Genomic DNA, 18,394 nt, shown 5'->3' with positions numbered 1-18,394 from the left:
CTAAATTCAATAACTGAAAAAAGATTTACCTGTCAAAACAAAACTAACTTAGCTTACTATTTTGCTACCGCATTGTTTTGATGTTGGTTTTCATATCTATTTATGGATACAATGTCAAATTTACAAATACAACGATGTAAATGAGTATTTTTGGAAATGACATTAGACGCCATCAACTATTGACACACAATTATTTTCTTATGAACTGAAAGTTCTCTGCATAAAAAGCTTTTTATCTTAAATTTCATTAATAACTTTAAATATTTTAGCCTGCCGGATTGACCAAGGCGCCGTGGCTTAGTTGGTTAAAGCGCCTGTCTAGTAAACAGGAGATCGTGAGTTCGAATCTCGCCGGGGCCTTAGAGTGGCAAATTCAATTTTTATTTCTCTGAATATTTTCGAATACTTATAGAAATACTCGTATATATTATACGTAAACCTCTTGTTTTAACATCGAATATTCTAATAAGATGAATACATGTTTAGTGTAATATGCAAACATAATTGTTGATCTGTAATATTAATGTTTTAGGTATTTTCTGTAGGGTTAATAATAAAGGGTGTTTTAAGAAGAAATCATACGTTTATAATTTAGTTTTATAACAAAAAAATTACTGTAGGTGTATTAAAGGTATAGGTGTTCACTTTTATGTTTTAGAAATAATATCCACGGCTCGAATAAATTTGGGACGTCCCTCAAAGCGTCAATCATCTCAAACTTTTCGGCGTAGAAAAGTCACTTCATATTAACCCACAAAAAGTTGTTCAATAGTGTAAAATCGCGCGATATTTAAGGCCACGCCCGCCACAGGCGCTCACCAAAAGTTTCCTTTCATAAATTAATGCGTCACGCAAACCGAACCATTATTTACAAAAGTTGTTTAGGAGTAAGTCTTATTACCATGATTTGATTAATCAAGCAGCATAAATCCAGTGACAGCTGTCAAAAAGACCAACTACAACAAAAAGTATTGCCAGATACTAACAAACAACACCCGTTAAAAGGGTTTTAGGTCCCCTCACGCATCAAACAAACATTTCAGAAACTATTAATCTAAAACAATATCAATTACATCGAGATAATCGGGAGAATCGAGAGTGAGTGAGAGAAAAACAAAGCACATGTTAACAGGGTGAAGAACAATTTGTCAAACTAAGAAGGTAGCGGAGCTTGAATTGGAAGTAGTGCAATCCTTTAAAAGCCTTGGTTCAATAGTAACAACCGTCACCACAAAAAGGCACTCCGACCTCTTAGGCGTGTTTGAACAAGCTCGAAAGGACCTTTTTGTAATAGATTTTAAGGTAGGCCACAGCGTGGTTCAAGAAATGGCGTGTATAGAACAGTGCTCCCAAAACTTTGGGGCACGGAACTAGATGACGTTCGGCTTGCAATCGGGACTTGTTGAATGAGGCAATGATGTCAGGGCTAGAATTCAGTTATCGAGTCGATGATGGTGATGTTTATTTTATACAATTTTGAATGAAGGCCATGCGGGCACTATAACTTTCTTTTAAAGAATTTTCTTACTGCCACAGAACTCTAAGAACTGGGTTCGAACTCTATTAACCTCTGATTCATATTTTTTTAAGTCAAATAATATGTTTTTATTAATAATATTAAAAGCAGCTGAAGTCATTTTAAGTAATTTTTAGGAGTATATTAAAAAGATTTAGTTTGACGAAATGTTTGCTCATGTCATCTTATACAAAATCTGATTTTGTGAAACAGAAATCAAACAGTTCTTAAAAACTTTAAAAAGTGAATTTTAACACAAAGAAAATGAAATCCAAAATTATGACAACCACTTTTGGAATTGAATGGAATATTACATTTTCTGTTCAAAGCGCAACATATGCGTAACCGCCTGCAAAAGGTTGAAGCTTAAAGCTTAAAAAATAGCAGAAGCTGTCACGAGTGAAGCGTGACAAGAATTTAAGTTTGAAACTGTAAAAAAAAACAAATCATGTGTCAATTTTTTACCGGAGTTTTGTTGTCATGCATTATTTGTTGAATATATTTATAATTTTCATTGATTGCTTTACAAAACTTTCAAAGATGATGACAAAAAAGTAGCTTTTGTTGCATTGGTAATGTAAATGTGTTATTATTCAATGACACTTATGAAACAAACCAAGAACGGAAAACCAAAGGTTTTTCAAAACCAATTTTAAGTGAAAACTTTTCAACCGGATCCCTCAACTATCCAAATAAACCATACAAATTTCAAAAATCTGCACAGAATTTTACAGACATTTCTTCAGCTTTGATTTACATAAAGCATACAGATGTATGTTTCGGAAATGACGAAAACTGTCAGTTTAGCTCATTCGTTCATTCAACTTGGTAAAAGGGACAACCGAAAAGGTATTGGTTTTTAAATGTATATAATTTTATTAAAATTACTCCGAATAATATTGACACAATTAAACTCGTTCATTCATTTTGATGGCTTGCAAGGTCAATACGTCATATAACAAAAACGTGAACGCATTATAACTGCTTTTTTTTGTTGAACAGATGATACTTACTAATTAACACGCCTTAATAATAATTGCGAAATTAATTTTCACCTGCAATTCAGGTATTCCTAATATAGGTAGTATAACAGCAACCCCAACAAGATTAAATATACCTACTTACATACAACCTAACAACATGATATGCTACGTAATGTAGGTACACCTTTTTTAATAAGCCGCATCACTGCTTCTGTCGGATGCATCTTTAGGGGCAGTAAATTAATCCTATCATTTTTATGTATATGCACCTAAATATAGCATTGAGAAGAATAACTTTAATATTTTATGGCAATAAAATTACTGGGACCGGAATTCAGCACAATGAGATGTCAAACGCATCACGGTTCAATGTTTTGAGTGATATAAATTATTGAGTTTAAATTAACAAAAGCGTAAAAGGTGGACACCAGTAAAAGGGTTACCACCATTTATCTTTAAGTTCATAGAGAAAATCTTGATGCGATGATTGTTAAACTTTTAAATTTATTATGACGATATCAAATGAACCAGTTAAGTAAGGCCTGGTTTAGTTGCTATCGACAACGAGTTGTTTTCAATCACAACCAAGGCAACTTCGAGCAACTCCCATTGGAAGTTATTGCAATCAGTCCGATTTGTCAAATTGAAAGTTTTGACATTTCTCGAGGTTGAATCTCAAGAACAATTAGAATTATCGACTTCAAATTTTATTACAGATAATGTCAAAAAATGCTGAGGAGAATTAAAACATTTTAAAATTAAATGCGTGTGAAAATTTTTGTTGACACACAAAATATCTTAAATACTAATAACGCTTGCGAATTAAAATATTTTATATGTATATTGTAACGTGATATCAAATCAATATTTTTATAAAACTAAAAACTGTCAAATTAATATCTGTCACCTTAAATATTTTGCGAACAAAAAATGATATTACTTTCATAATAATTACATGAAAAGAAAAATAACATTTTTGACATCTGTTAACATTTTTAGAAAATCCGAAATATGTATACTTATTTTACAGAACTGTAAACTGATTTTCAACTTGATTATCTTAACGAAAAACATAGATATTGGCCTAAAACTAAATTCATCTGATAACATATATTGTTATAAATATTTGCTAACAAAAAAACTGCGATCAAAATGTGTTTAAGACTCAAACATCTCGAGATCAAATAAAAGTATTGACTTCGAAGGTATTTGCTTTTATACAAAAATGTTGTTGCTATCGTTTTTTTTAATTGTTGGTTAAAATTCAATTGACAATTTAAGCAAAACCTTTATTTTCGACTCAAATATCTTGAGAACAAAGATATACTAAAAAGGACTAAAAATTCCATATCTTGAGAATAAATTAAGATACAGACTTCAAAGTTGTTTCATTCCATATAAATATTGTTGTTAATGAATTATAACATTTAAGGATCGCAAAGTTTTAAACAACCTTTTGTTAAATTTACTAGCGACTTCAAAATTTAAAAGCTCTTTTTTCGTCATGCGAACTAGTATAGCCGATTCCCTTTTATTGAACAACCGGCATCCAAACATATCTAAATAGTGACAGTTCGTGATAAGAAACAAATGGAACAAACTTAAACAGACCTATTAATTGGAATTCCGAACTGTAGACTTGCCAATTCCATCTACCACTGCTCTTATAAAATTAATTGTCCATAGCCGAGTTCTCAAATATTTTCAAATCTTTGTCGTTCGAAAATATTTTCTAATTTAAAGCAATTGTGGCTCACAAATGAAAAAAACACACACAAATCTGCTTTTTTAAGTAAAATCGGTAAGATATTTTTCTAGGATAATAACAGATGCCTCGTGGATGTTGCAAATTGGAGTTCAATTGGCCATTCCGTGATGTAAACTCTAGCGAAAAGGGTAAGGGATATTTAGATGTTAAAATCGTTTCAAATTAACTAATTTATCTTTAAATGCTTTATAAATTGCTAAAACTGGATTTAACATTTTAATAAATCGTTTAAAATGTAGAGAAAATATTTACTATCCATGCGTACAACATTAATTAAACTTCTTGAACACATCTCTATAAAAAATTCTCAAAAATCTTCAAATTTTTCTAAATTATAAAATTGACTTTTACAAAAACTATCGTTAGAACATTTTAAGCTGACACCAATGGGAAGATGTCAGCGCGGGTCTCATCCAAGCCTCTTTTTAATCAGCCCTATTATGAGTTTCGCCCGAAAAAATCGTTCAAGGGTAATATATTGGTCCCCCGAATTTTGAAAAACTATCAGTAGTTTCGCCCAAATAATATTTCACTTTCAATTTGGAATTGACTGTTCGAAAAATAGGTTTGTTCAGAAAATAACTCTCAATAAATTTTTCCATCTCTGTTATGGAAACAGAGAGTGAAATCTGAACCTTCGGTTTTTCTTGAACAAAAACTTTCCTCTCCATTTTAAGCAAGGTGTGCATTTGTGTTGAGAAACTGAACGATCTATCTAATTTTTTTTCGACAGGTGATCCTGTTGTTTTCAAATTCCGTTGGAGTGTTGATACCTAAACGGTTGTAAGGATGAAATTATATTTTCAGATTTTCTCAGTAAATAAATTTCAGACTTAAGAAGCTGTAGAGCTTGTACGTATAGTATTAATTATAGAGGTCTTAACCACCGCATTGGCCTTCAAAGTACAATACAATGCTTTGAAATTCCCCCATTGGTTAAAATTGCCGTTATGACAAGGTTTCCCTAAGAGTTGGTTAATTTCAAAATTAAACAAACATTGATAAATGTATGTTAATAATAAACGATTCCGGTGAAAAACTTAAGTAATAAGCTTGCTTTTGTACTCTTAAAATTAAGTCAAATGATAATCTGTTAAATGCGTAATATTTTGCCCGAATTGAATGCTAAGGGGATCTTTCAAAGGTGCATTTTTAGGGGTAAAACCCATAATAAAGGAAATGAAAAAGGGGATTTTTTTGATATGGTATGACGTGTCGGAGAAACTCATAAAACAATGAGTATGTCCTCTTTAAATACTTAAATTTATTTGTATTTAACAAAAAAATTAATTAAATGATTATTAATATATACGTATGCTTGACAAAAGGCTATATTTTCGTTTCAAACAACTTTATTTTATGGAATTCATAACTTCTTGAAGCCCTTACCAACTTTAAGTTACCAGCTATAGCACAAAAAAGAAGATCAACAACATGATCATGTTTGAAATTATATTTCAAGAATAAGCAGTATTGTGTTCCTCCTGTTGTAACTTGAACTAAAGCCTATTTACAGAATATTGATGGGGGGGGGGGGTGTTTAATTTCTAAGGATTGTGGTTAAGAACTCTAGGAAATACCGTTTAACTCTGAAATTTATTTACAATTAGAGATGAAATGAAATTGAGAATGTAATTTTATTGTTACAATAGTTAAAATAATTCAGGTAACTCCAACGGATTGAAATGGTCTCTTAAAAGCCTCCGAACAGTTCGATGCAGTTCTGCCTCTTCTTCTTCCTCGAGCAATATTATTTAATGTTATTTTTTGTACTTTCTTCAAAACAACAACTATAATCGTTAAAACAAAAATCCAGATAATTAGGTTTGTTCATTTTCCGAACACGAATAGGCACCCTGCTTAAAAACGGAAAGGAGAAATTGTGATACCTGCTTACTTAAAACGTTTTTTTTTGTCCAATAAATCGATTGGAGCAGGATAAAAAGTCTTATCACAGCACTCAATGGCCATTAATTGCGCAACAAATCACCTATCTTGCACTTTTGTATGTTCAATAACAACCCTCGGTTCAGATTAATTCACTGTTTCCATCACAGAGATGTGAACACTTATTGAGATTTTTTTTCTGAACACAACTATTTTCCGAACTATAAATTCGAAGTGAAATCTTGTTCGGGCGAAACTCCTGATATCTTTCTGAAATTCGGGTGAACAAAAATATTACGGGTGAATAAACTGCTGAAATTATTTCGCGCAAGTAATTATAACTTTTTATACTTTAAGTATCGTTGCTGTTCAAAGCTGATATGTTTTGTCTTGACGTTTTTGTTTTATGTACTGTCATTTTCAATTTAAGTCTATTACCATTATTTTGAAAATATTTGTAAATTATTTAATCAAATTGATAAAATTATTTGATTAAAATTTCACATTCTTGTATGATAAAAATTTATAATACGGATTTCTAAAAACATTTATGGTAGCCCTATAATTGCGTCCCCAAGAAGTTTGAAATAACCTGTTCCGAACATCTTTCGATTGAAATTCCTTATCACCCATTTCTCCATCCCCTTACAAATTTTGAACATGGATCGAGGCAATTAAAAATGTAAATATTTTGATACTCAATTTACTGATGGAATGCGAAAGTGGTCAACGCTTGTAATTTGAATATATACATGTTATTGATATGCCATCAAAGCCTTTATAATACCTAAATGTAGCTTGTATATATGTATGTACATCGATATGGTTTTGATACTGTAATCATTATGCAAAGTAAGTAGTATGCTGTAGCCTTCTGCACTTGAAGCCGTGTGGCTTTCACATAAATAATTCACTTTTTAACTGAATAGAAAGGTTCCCTTTTCTATATATAGGGTAGAGATCTACATACGATATCCACAGCTAATTTGAACCAAATTACAAAAGTAAACCGCCCCAAAAAGTTGTAAAAACGAATATACGCGAACTTATTACACGATGGTTACTGCTGGGCTGGGGTATATTTTTTTTTGTATTGGAATTTCTAGTGCATACCCTATACCTTACCTAATGCGCATTCATTGGTGGAAGATTATCCGTCGGAAGGTAAAACAATGGAGTCGGTTTATGAAATTAAAATGCAGAATATTTATGGCACACATGTCAGAATCTTATCGTGGTAAAAAAATCTTGAGCTCTGAAATCATTGGCTAAGAAAAAACCAAACTTATGGTAATTTGTTAGGAATTAAATGAGTTCCTTTTTTTTGTTTTTACTTTGTGGGGTTGTTCTGTTTGTATCTGAAAAAATGATTCATGTATGTAGACAAAATACTAGGTACTTCAACTGAGCCTTTAAGGCTGTGATTTAGAAACATTATTAGAAAAAGTAGATACTAGCACCCAAAGTCATTATGACATTTTTGTTAATGACAGTAAGGATTTGTTTGTAAACTGTCAATAGCGCGGGCTACCTTTTACATATCGCACCTCCGGTGCAATAATGACGTAAATGCAATTTTCTTAAATGTTCAGGAATCACGGTTAAAGTTTGATTGCTTATTGAAAATACTATATCGCCCTAAAATAGGCCTACAGAATCGACTTTAAGAGTCCTAAAAATAGCTGACTTATAAACTGTTCACACTTCAGTGAGTTAGAGTTCATATTCTTACCTTTTATATCTTTCACCTGTTTCTTTTTTGAGCTTGTGAAGGGTTTGAACTATTGTGGAGCGCAAGGTACATTACGAGTACGACTTTGTTGCTCCGAAAAATTTTATAGTTTAAACTTTTGTGTCAAACAAAAAAGTGGCCTCTTTTGGGCACTAGCAAAGATACAATCACGTCAATTTTACCACGGATAAAACTAGACATTTGGGACATTATGGCGTTCTTAACTCAATTTCAGAAAAAATTGCAATTGCTTCGATAAGCTTACTGTCAATACTTGACAATAATTTAAGTGTTGTAAAAGAAAAAACTGAAACCTTAACATGACTTGTTAGTTTTGTTTTGCATTCTATGACATTTTGATGTCGACTTATTAAAGACTTATATTGGCGCTCAATTTTAAATGAGCTTAAAAGATGATTTACCTAATTTAAAGCAAATTTAGCTGTATGACATCTCTTAAAATAAAATCACGCAATGGCTACTTTAACTTTTAGCAATTTTCTAAATCCATATGACATCTCTACAACTATTTTTATAACAGCAGTGGAAGAAATGGTCCAGTCTTCAGCTCCAAATAATAGGTCCTTTCAAGCGTTTTCAATTATTCTCACGAACTATTACTTTTCAGACATGCTTGTTTTTTAATTAAATGCAATACGCAATTTAGTAGAAAGATAGCTATTCCTTATTTTCGTATTAACAGTTACATTTGGTAAGCTACCGCACAGTTTACACACAGAGAATAGATATTTGATATATCTTTCTACTAAACAAGTATATTAATTTGTATAAAGAATTTAGATAATAATAATTTAAGTAATATTTTTGAAGGAAAATACAAACAAAACCTTCAACGCAAATTGAAAAGGGCAGGTTTATTTTGACTCAAATAAAACTAAGATTTCCAAACTTTAGTTTAGAAGTATGTTAGTAGAAAAAAGGTTAGTATAAATGATAATAGATAAATATATTTTATCTAATATATTAGTATGTTGTTAGTAAGAATTAGTTTATTGTTAAATAAATGAATAAATTAGTGTTTAAATAAATTAAATAAATAAAATAAATAAGCAGATAAATAAATAGACAAATAAATCAATAAATAAATAAATGAATAAATAAGTAAATTAATAAAAAGACATATGGTCAAATAATTCATAGATAATGAACATAGAGAAAATAAATGAATAAATTTACAATTAAACGAGTAATATTTGAACATACATAGGTACAAATAATTCAAACTAACTAAAACATATCGGAAAAATGGTTATAGTGAATCAATTGATTAATGAGCGGGTTTTCAAAAGTTTCACAATTTAGCAAGAAAGCGTTAGTCAGTTTATTGATTCTTGGAGAAATCAATTCAACATTTGCCTTTTCCTGTAAGTCTGTGATGGAATGATATCGTGGAAGGTTAAGCATCATTTTTAGAAGCTTGTTTTGTGATACTTGCAGTTTTTTAAGATGACAATTTGCACATTTCCAACAAACCTGGCATCCATACAGAGGTATTACTAGGAATACTACTTTTTGGATTATCATTTTATTGTCGTTGCTAAGAGAGGACTTTCTATTTATAAAAGGATACAAAATATTTATAGCAATGCTAAATTTTTGCAGAGTTCTGGCAATATGTTCTCTGAAAGTCAGTTTTTGATCTAAATAAATACCAAGATATTTAACACTTGGTTCCCATTTAACATTTACACCATTAGCGGTAAGTTGATTACTTGGTACGTAACAAGATTTTCTCTTTCTACTGAAAAAGATGGCTTGTAGTTTGTCAGCATTCAGCTTAATTTTCCATTTAGTTTAATAATTAGTCATCAATTCTATCGCATTTTTTAAATTTGTCTCAATGGTAAGACTAAATTCATGCGATGAAAAGATGCCTGTATCATCCGCAAATATGGCTACCGGACAACCTAGTAATCTAGGAATATCAGAAGTATAAATATTGTACAGTAAAGGACCTAGTACTGATCCTTGCGGGACACCATAGCTGACTTGATAATAGTCAAACGAACAGTTGTTGACGAAAACACTAAAGTAACGATTGGACAAAAAACTTTGGATAATTTTACAAGATACGAAGGAAATCTGAAATATGCCATCTTGTACACAATTCCATCGTGCCAAACTGAGTCAAATGCCTTTTCGATATCAAGTAGAATAAGCCCAGTCGATTTGCCAAGAGATCGATTTTTCTTAATCTGTTTACAGACTCTAGATACCTGTTGAGTAGTACTGTGATGCATTCTGAATCCGGATTGTTCATTTGGAAATATCTGAAGCTCATCAACGATGCGCAATTTTGTACGTTTCAAAATTTTATCGAACACTTTGCTTATACTACTTAGCAAACTTATTGGTCGATAGCTTGTTGGGAGTTTTGACGGTTTTCAAGGTTTAGGAATCGGTATTACCTTTGCATATTTCCAATTCCATGAAAAATATTGCGTTTTGGACACATGCGTTTATCAAAATCGTAACAAAATCGAGCCGTGCTCTTGGTGGTATTTTAAGATAAATGTTTTTTATGTTACCAATCCAATCTGTTTTTTTACTTTTAAATTTGAAACGATATATTTAACAACCTCCCTGAATATATTTACTGATCCCTAGGAGTTTCAGTGATTTGTAAGTGAACTGTGTTTGCTGTTTCACTTACTAGTATTTTAGTAGGATCATCACTAAGGTGTTGAGATACACAATGATTTTTCAAAAATGTTCTTGCAAAGACATTGGCTTTATCTGAATTTTGATAAACAACTTTATCATAATTTTAAAGTTTAGGAATTTGTTTGTTATTATTTTTGATAATTTTCGCTATGTTCCAGAAAGGTTTAGCATTCTTTTCCAACTTACTAAGTTTCCATTACAGTTTTTATTTCGAAATTTACTTATTTACTCCACAATCTTTTTATTATAAAATGTAACTTCATTGCAGTACTCTTGTAAGCGATAACGTTGCCATTGTCTTTTAAAAGAATTCCTTATACGAATGTAAGCTAAAATATAATCCGGCATTTTGATTACAAATGGTTTCTTGTTTTTTTTGGTTCACATGTCTGCACTGCTTCTAGAACTTTGTTTGAGAAAAAATCGCATGAAAATCAACATCCTCTTTTGAAGATACTCTATTTAGTTGTTACCAAAACGAAATGAAAGTTGAAAGGTTTAAAATTTCAATGTTCATTAGTTATAACTGATAAATATAAAGCACATTGCTAACTTTTAGCCACTGAGAGGCTTTGGTGAAGCCTTATAGGCTACTTCTTGAAAAAACTTCAAGTTTTTCAAAATTATTGAAGACGTCTGCCTTGATTCCGGTCCTGTGTGGAGAAGTTGGTTTTACTGATAATGCTTTATGGTCTGTTTATTTGCATATGTGTGTGTACAAAAAATATAGTTTTGTTTGAATCAAATTAAAAAAAATGCACATGGAGTAGATAGCATATTCTTATATGATGATGAACTATTCAGTTTTTCATTTTTTGACACTAATTAAACTATCTCACTTGCACTTCATAAGATAGATCGAAAACTATTTGCATTGCAGAAAGTGCTGTCAAACTTAATCATTTTTAAATCTTCTTGTGTGGTGGAAACACCAAAAAGATTTATTTAAACTAAACTGAGATAAACATTTGGTGGAAACATAACTATCTTTTCTATTGTTTTCCCTTGCAAAATAAGCCCAGTTAGTCTATTTTCTTTAACAAAACTAAATAATATCAACAGTAACAGATTGATTTGTTCCCCAATAATTCCAAATGTACAACTGCTCAACGAACACAGCCATCGAGATACAAATGCAATATCAATTGTACCAACATTTGAAATCGAAATCAAATAAGATCCTTCGAGACTCGTATATCTAAAAGTCAAAAACCTATCCGTAGTTAGATTCTACTTAAACTTTTATCGATAGTATTCATACTGCGGATATTGTTTTTGTTATTCGTGTAAAATCCTACTTTACTATTGATAAATTTTCCAATAAAACACAGAGAATATTTCGACTTAAAAGATTAAGCTTAGATCGGGAATTCTGAAGGAGTTGGCAAGATTGACTGTCTCAGAGATGAAACCTGCTCCTACTCCAGCACCCATTTTCGAGCCGTTTTTATATATTGATATTGATAGCTCGGTAGTTTGAGAAAAATATAAGGCTTTATTTTATGTAATAAAAAAACAAGGCCTATAAACGAGCGCGGGCATCGGGAAATAATAATGACTTAACAGGTGTTTATATACGATTACAACGAGAATTCGATGTTCTTAACAAATTTCTGTTTAAATCTTATATTTTAGCAATTGAATCAAACCTTAAAAAAAAACAGTAAAAGTTTTTGGTCTTATATTAAAAACAAAAAATCTTCTTGTGGCATTCCTAGTAATATGGATTACCTTGATTCAACGCATTCAGATCTTTTATCTTTTTGTAATTCATTTGCTCTTTGCTCATTATTTCCAATCAAATTACACCAGATCTGACGAAGCCACTTCAAGTAATAGGGAATTTTTATCTCAAAATTGTAAGGTGAATATTGGCCAAATAGAGCTAAATATGTCTGAAATAGAAAGTGGCCTTTTGAGTTTGAATGAGGACATAAATCCAGGTCCGGACGAAATACCACCGATTATCCATAAAAAATGTGCATTAGCAATAATAGAACCTCTTTTTTTTATTTTCAAAAGCTCTCTATCTAATGGTGAGTTCCTATCAGTGTGGAAAAAATCATTTTTAACTCCAATTCATAAATCTGGATCAAAGCATCAAATAAACAATTATCGTCCAATTTATAAATTCTCATGTATACCAAAACTGTTCGAAAAATTAATATACAATAAGTTAGCTTTCCTCGTGAAAGAACAGATTTCACCATTTCAACACGGTTTCGTATCGGGAAGGTCAACAACAACCAATTTATCTATTTTCTCCAATTTTATTTTAAATAAACTCGAAAAAGGTCACCAAATTGATGTAATCTACACTGATTTTGCGAAAGCTTTTTTTGTTGAAAAAATTAATTTCTTTTGGTTTTCATTCAAATCTTTTGCAATGGTTGGACTCTTACCTTAGGAATCGTATTCAATTTGTTAGAATTAAAAATATGGTTTCAAGTCCAGTTTTGGTAACCTCAGGTGTTCCCCAAGGTAGCCATCTTGGGCCACTTCTTTTCCTAATTTTTATCAATGACTTACCTGATGTTTTCGAAAATTCTGTTCAACTTCTATTTGCTGATGACTTAAAGTTTTTTAGATGTATAAAGTCTATTACGGATTGTCATCTGTTGCAAAATGATCTTCGTAAATTATCTGAATGGTGCTCTGTAAACCAATTATATTTAAATGCCTCTAAGTGTGAATGTTTTACTTTTTGTCGTAACTTTTCCCAAATTATCTTTGAATATAAAATTAATAGCCATGTTCTTGATAGAGTTTGTGAAAAGAAAGATCTGGGGGTAATTTTCGACTCTTAATTAAACTTTGTCAAGCATATAGAGTTCAGTGTATCCAAGCAAATTCCATGCTAGGCTTTATTAAACGTAATAGTATAATGATTTCAAAGACCCTTTTGCTCTTAAATCGCTCTATTCATCTTATGTCAGATCCATATTAGAATACTGCTGTGTTATTTGGAATCCATTCTATAACATTCATTCAAACAGAATTGAAATGATTCAAAAAAAATTTACTAGGTTCGCAATTAGGAAATTAGGTTTGAACATCGAAACTCCATCATATACTAACAGATGTCAACTTTTAGATATGCAATCACTTGTAAATAGACGAAAAATGTATTCAGTTATGTTTATAAGCGATATTTTATAGTACTATATTAAGTGCCCATTTCTTTTATCCTTAATTAATTTATATGCTCCATCGCGACAACTGAGAGTACGATCTTTATTTCGTGAAGATGATAATAGATTTAACTAGCAAAAAATGAACCTATAACCCGCTGTGTCAGTGAAACTAATCTTATTGCGTCCTATATTGAATTTGACTTTCATCTGAGTAGATCTTCTTTAAAAAATAGATTGTTATTGTATTTTCATTTTAATTGATTTTTTAATTTTACAATATAATTTTACTGTTGTCATATTGTTAATGTTTACTTTTATTTTATTAAAAATATTTTATTATATGTAATACGCTATAAGTCCATCTCGATGTATTAGCATGTATTCGGTAGTCTAACTGTAGATTTAAAATCTCTAAATGATGTAATTAAATAAATAAAATTGTCTACTCTTTCGTTCCTCTTTCTTCGAGGAAAATTGGTGCTATAGGTTCTGTTGAACACTTATGTAATCTTACATCGTGTTATATTGGCCCTGAAGGTTGAACTGAGCTTGTAATTTTATAACTTGCTGGGGCCTGACTATGAGGTTCGCGGCGGATCGTTTTCAATTCAACCTCATATAACGTCGTATTTCCTTATTAACGGATTCGAGCCGAAGCGACAATAGTTCTTCCTATATTCCAGTAATTTTACACTTTTGGTTTGACTTTTTCTTTCAATATTCCAGTGATTTGACAGCTTTCCACAAATTTTGTTTATTCAATTCACAATATTAAATTTAATTTTATTGTGGATTGTGGATACATTATAAGAAATGATGGGAATGCGCAAAAAAAAGCTGAATTTGTTAATTGGTCGAATTCAAAACGAAGAACCTAAAAGCGAAGGAAATAATTGAAAAATGTCAAACTCGCAAGTAAAACGATTCGCCGCAAATCCCATAATCAGGCCCCTATGTTGCCAAGATGGCTTCATAAATATAAACATACGTGTACAGCATTAGTTTTACTTTGCACATGGCAATATTTGCATGAAAATGGCAGAGAAGTAAATGTGAGTATTTTGAGGGCTATACTCGGCAATTTTATGCCGTCTACTCATCCAAGAACATTCGGAAACGTGAGCATGAAAAACCATCCATTTTGTTTAATTTCTGTTGATCCTTGAGCAATAATGAAGAAACCACTTACTTCCCTTAAAGATCAATTTTTACAAGCTTCCAAATGGATAAAAAGAACAAATTCTTGAAAATTCTGTGTAATTTCTGTAAAAAAAAGAAAATGGTTTTAAATATATGATCCGGAAATTCTTTCATTGTTTTAAGGAAATTTTTATTTTTTTGGTACATGCCCGTCCTAAAGTTTTCAGATTCAAAAGCATTTTCCTTTTCCTTTGGTTTTTTAATTTTCATATTCTTATTCTTATTAACTTCCCATCGGAAGTTATTGTAATGGGTCCAATTTGTCAAATTGAAAATTTTGACATTTCAAGGTCCCTACGTTTTTAATATCTGGTAAAATTTTAAGAAAAAACGAATTGACAATTTTTTTTATAAAAAAAAAAACCTAAACAAAACATTACCCAAAGTTGGTAAAAATTGAATTTCGACTCAAATATCTTTAGGTATAACAATCCGTTTTTCATACAAAAATAAAATCTACAAGAAATAGTACGCAAATTTGGTAAAAATTGATGATCGGTTCTTGATGTCTCTCAATTTAATTTAAGAAATGCTTCTAAAATTGGTAAAAATTTGTTTTCGACTAAAAATCTATTTAACAAAACTTGATTTCCAAACTAAACTATTTCTTTATATGAAAATGTTGTTGGTAATTTTAAAATTTTGAAGAATAAATCAACTATAACAACTTTTTTAAAACAACACGAAAACCTTCAAACTTTTAAGCAAGACAAATCGACAGACGTGATGGGAAGTTATCAGTGTTGGTCGAATCTCAGCCTCTTTTTCCTATTCTTATTCTTATTCTTTTTCTTATTCTTATTCTTATTCTTGTTCTTATTCTTATTCTTATTCTTATTCTTATTCTTATTCTTATTCTTATTCTTATTCTTATTCTTATTCTTATTCTTATTCTTATTCTTATTCTTATTCTTATTCTTATTCTTATTCTTATTCTTATTCTTATTCTTATTCTTATTTTTATTCTTATTCTTATTCTTATTCTTATTCTTATTCTTATTCTTATTCTTATTCTTATTCTTATTCTTATTCCTATTCTTATTCTTATTCTTATTCTTATTCTTATTCTTATTCTTATTCTTATTCTTATTCTTATTCTTATTCTTATTCTTATTCTTATTCTTATTCTTATTCTTATTCTTATTCTTATTCTTATTCTTATTCTTATTCTTATTCTTATTCTTATTCTTATTCTTATTCTTATTCTTATTCTTATTCTTATTCTTATTCTTATTCTTATTCTTATTCTTATTCTTATTCTTATTCTTATTCTTATTCTTATTCTTATTCTTATTCTTATTCTTATTCTTATTCTTATTCTTATTCTTATTCTTATTCTTATTCTTATTCTTATTCTTATTCTTATTCTTATTCTTATTCTTATTCTTATTCTTATTCTTATTCTTATTCTTATTCTTATTCTTATTCTTATTCTTATTCTTATTCTTATTCTTATTCTTATTCTTATTCTTATTCTTATTCTTATTCTTATTCTTATTCTTATTCTTATTCTTATTCTTATTCTTATTCTTATTCTTATTCTTATTCTTATTCTTATTCTTATTCTTATTCTTATTCTTATTCTTATTCTTATTCTTATTCTTATTCTTATTCTTATTCTTATTCTTATTCTTATTCTTATTCTTATTCTTATTCTTATTCTTATTCTTATTCTTATTCTTATTCTTATTCTTTTTCTTATTCTTATTCTTATTCTTATTCTTATTCTTATTCTTATTCTTGTTCTTATTCTTATTCTTATTCTTATTCTTATTCTTATTCTTATTCTTATTCTTATTCTTATTCTTATTCTTATTCTTATTCTTATTCTTATTCTTTTTCTTATTCTTATTCTTGTTCTTATTCTTATTCTTATTCTTATTCTTATTCTTATTCTTATTCTTATTCTTATTCTTTTTCTTATTCTTATTCTTATTCTTATTCTTATTCTTATTCTTATTCTTATTCTTATTCTTATTCTTATTCTTATTCTTGTTCTTGTTCTTATTCTTATTCTTATTCTTATTCTTATTCTTATTATTTTTCTTGTTCTTATTTCCTCCAAAAACTGATCAATACAATAAATCTAGAAACCTAAAGTATTAATACCTTTTGTTTTTATTAATAAAATAAAAATAAATTATTCCATTAGTAATTAATAAAACAAATATTTTATCTCACATCCTTCATCGCATTTTTTCCCACGTTCTAAATCAAAAAACAAATAAACAAACTAAGAAGAAAAGACACACTTACAATATGTAGATACATTATGAGGGTAGATCGATATACATACATACGTATGTATGAATGTAGATACTTTTATAAAGGAAAGATCAAGCTAAGACGTTTAAGACACACTCTTGTGAATCTCCTAAGACACCTTGTCGTCCTATACAGCTAAAACCAATGATGGGTTTACTCTCTTGAAATTCCAAAGCTATGCAACAGTTCAGTTCACTTCACTGATATCCATCTATTTGGCATTTTATTTAGTTCGGTTTGCACACACGATGTATCATGGAGCAGCAAAAGGTACCCCTAGTTAGCCTAAGCTATAAAGGGAATCGCGCACTCAGACAGTTTGGCTGGTGAGCAACCTTATGTAGGTATAACTATGGCTCCTTCTTCGGTCACTGGAGCTCATGATGCCATGGTGGCTTACTATATCCGTCTTAGTGCTTCTTCTTCAGTAGCCAATTAAATTAAGAAATCTGTTTTCGCGATTTCATGCACAGTGCTTCTGAGTTCTGAGTTCTGAGGCTGGTTGCTGAGCTTACTGCTCATCCTTGTTTGGTTTTGAAGATTGGAGGGACGGAAGACGGAACAGTGGCAACAGGGACACTTTGACTACTGTTGAGAGTTAAAGATTTGCCATTTAAACGATTTTAATATTAAACATAAATCGTTGCCACTTGACTGGAATAGGACGAGTAGTTGCGACTCGATTCGTCGCGACAGACAATCTGAACAAAATTCGTTTTCATTGAGAAACTTTTTTACGGCATGATGGTGATGACGGTGGTGGTGATGGTGGTTTGGTTATATTTCGCGTTTTGAAGAGACGACCTTTAAAACGGTAGCTGCAGAGTGCAGAGCAAAGACCAGGGAGGATATCTTCACTTAAAGTGTTGTACCTATAGACTTTTATATGTAGTTAAGTAAGTATGGGAAAATACTGTAGGTATTATATTATTTAAACAGAGATCCTCCTCTGATGGCAGGAGCAATGCCTGCAAGAGGTACGAGTATTCTTCCGAGTCCGCGAGTAGGACTATTTTCACAGGTGATATGAAAACACAAAATGTTAATGAGCAATTTGAGATGGTGCGAAGAGATTTGCAGATTTGTTGGCTTTTTCTTGTTTTCTATTTTGCTCAACGTATTTATTTTATTTTTGTTTCTTTTTTTTTTCAAAAGGAAAGGAAGGGAGAACCACATTAAGAATGCTTGTAATATTTAAAATAATTAAATACATTTTTAGATACT

General features: G+C 30.3%; 1 non-coding gene across 1 annotated transcript; it reads left to right on the top strand.

The window, feature by feature from the left end:
- The first annotated feature begins 286 nt into the window (after window positions 1–286).
- Trnat-agu (transfer RNA threonine (anticodon AGU)) lies at window positions 287–360 on the top strand. Its single transcript has one exon. It is a non-coding gene; the product is annotated as a tRNA-Thr (tRNA).
- Window positions 361–18,394: the final 18,034 nt, after the last annotated feature.

This window comes from Eupeodes corollae, chromosome 1, assembly GCF_945859685.1.
Source record: "Eupeodes corollae chromosome 1, idEupCoro1.1, whole genome shotgun sequence".
NCBI lineage: Eukaryota > Metazoa > Arthropoda > Insecta > Diptera > Syrphidae > Eupeodes > Eupeodes corollae.
Note: the sequence above shows the minus strand (reverse complement) of the source record. Positions and strands in the feature narration are given on the sequence as shown.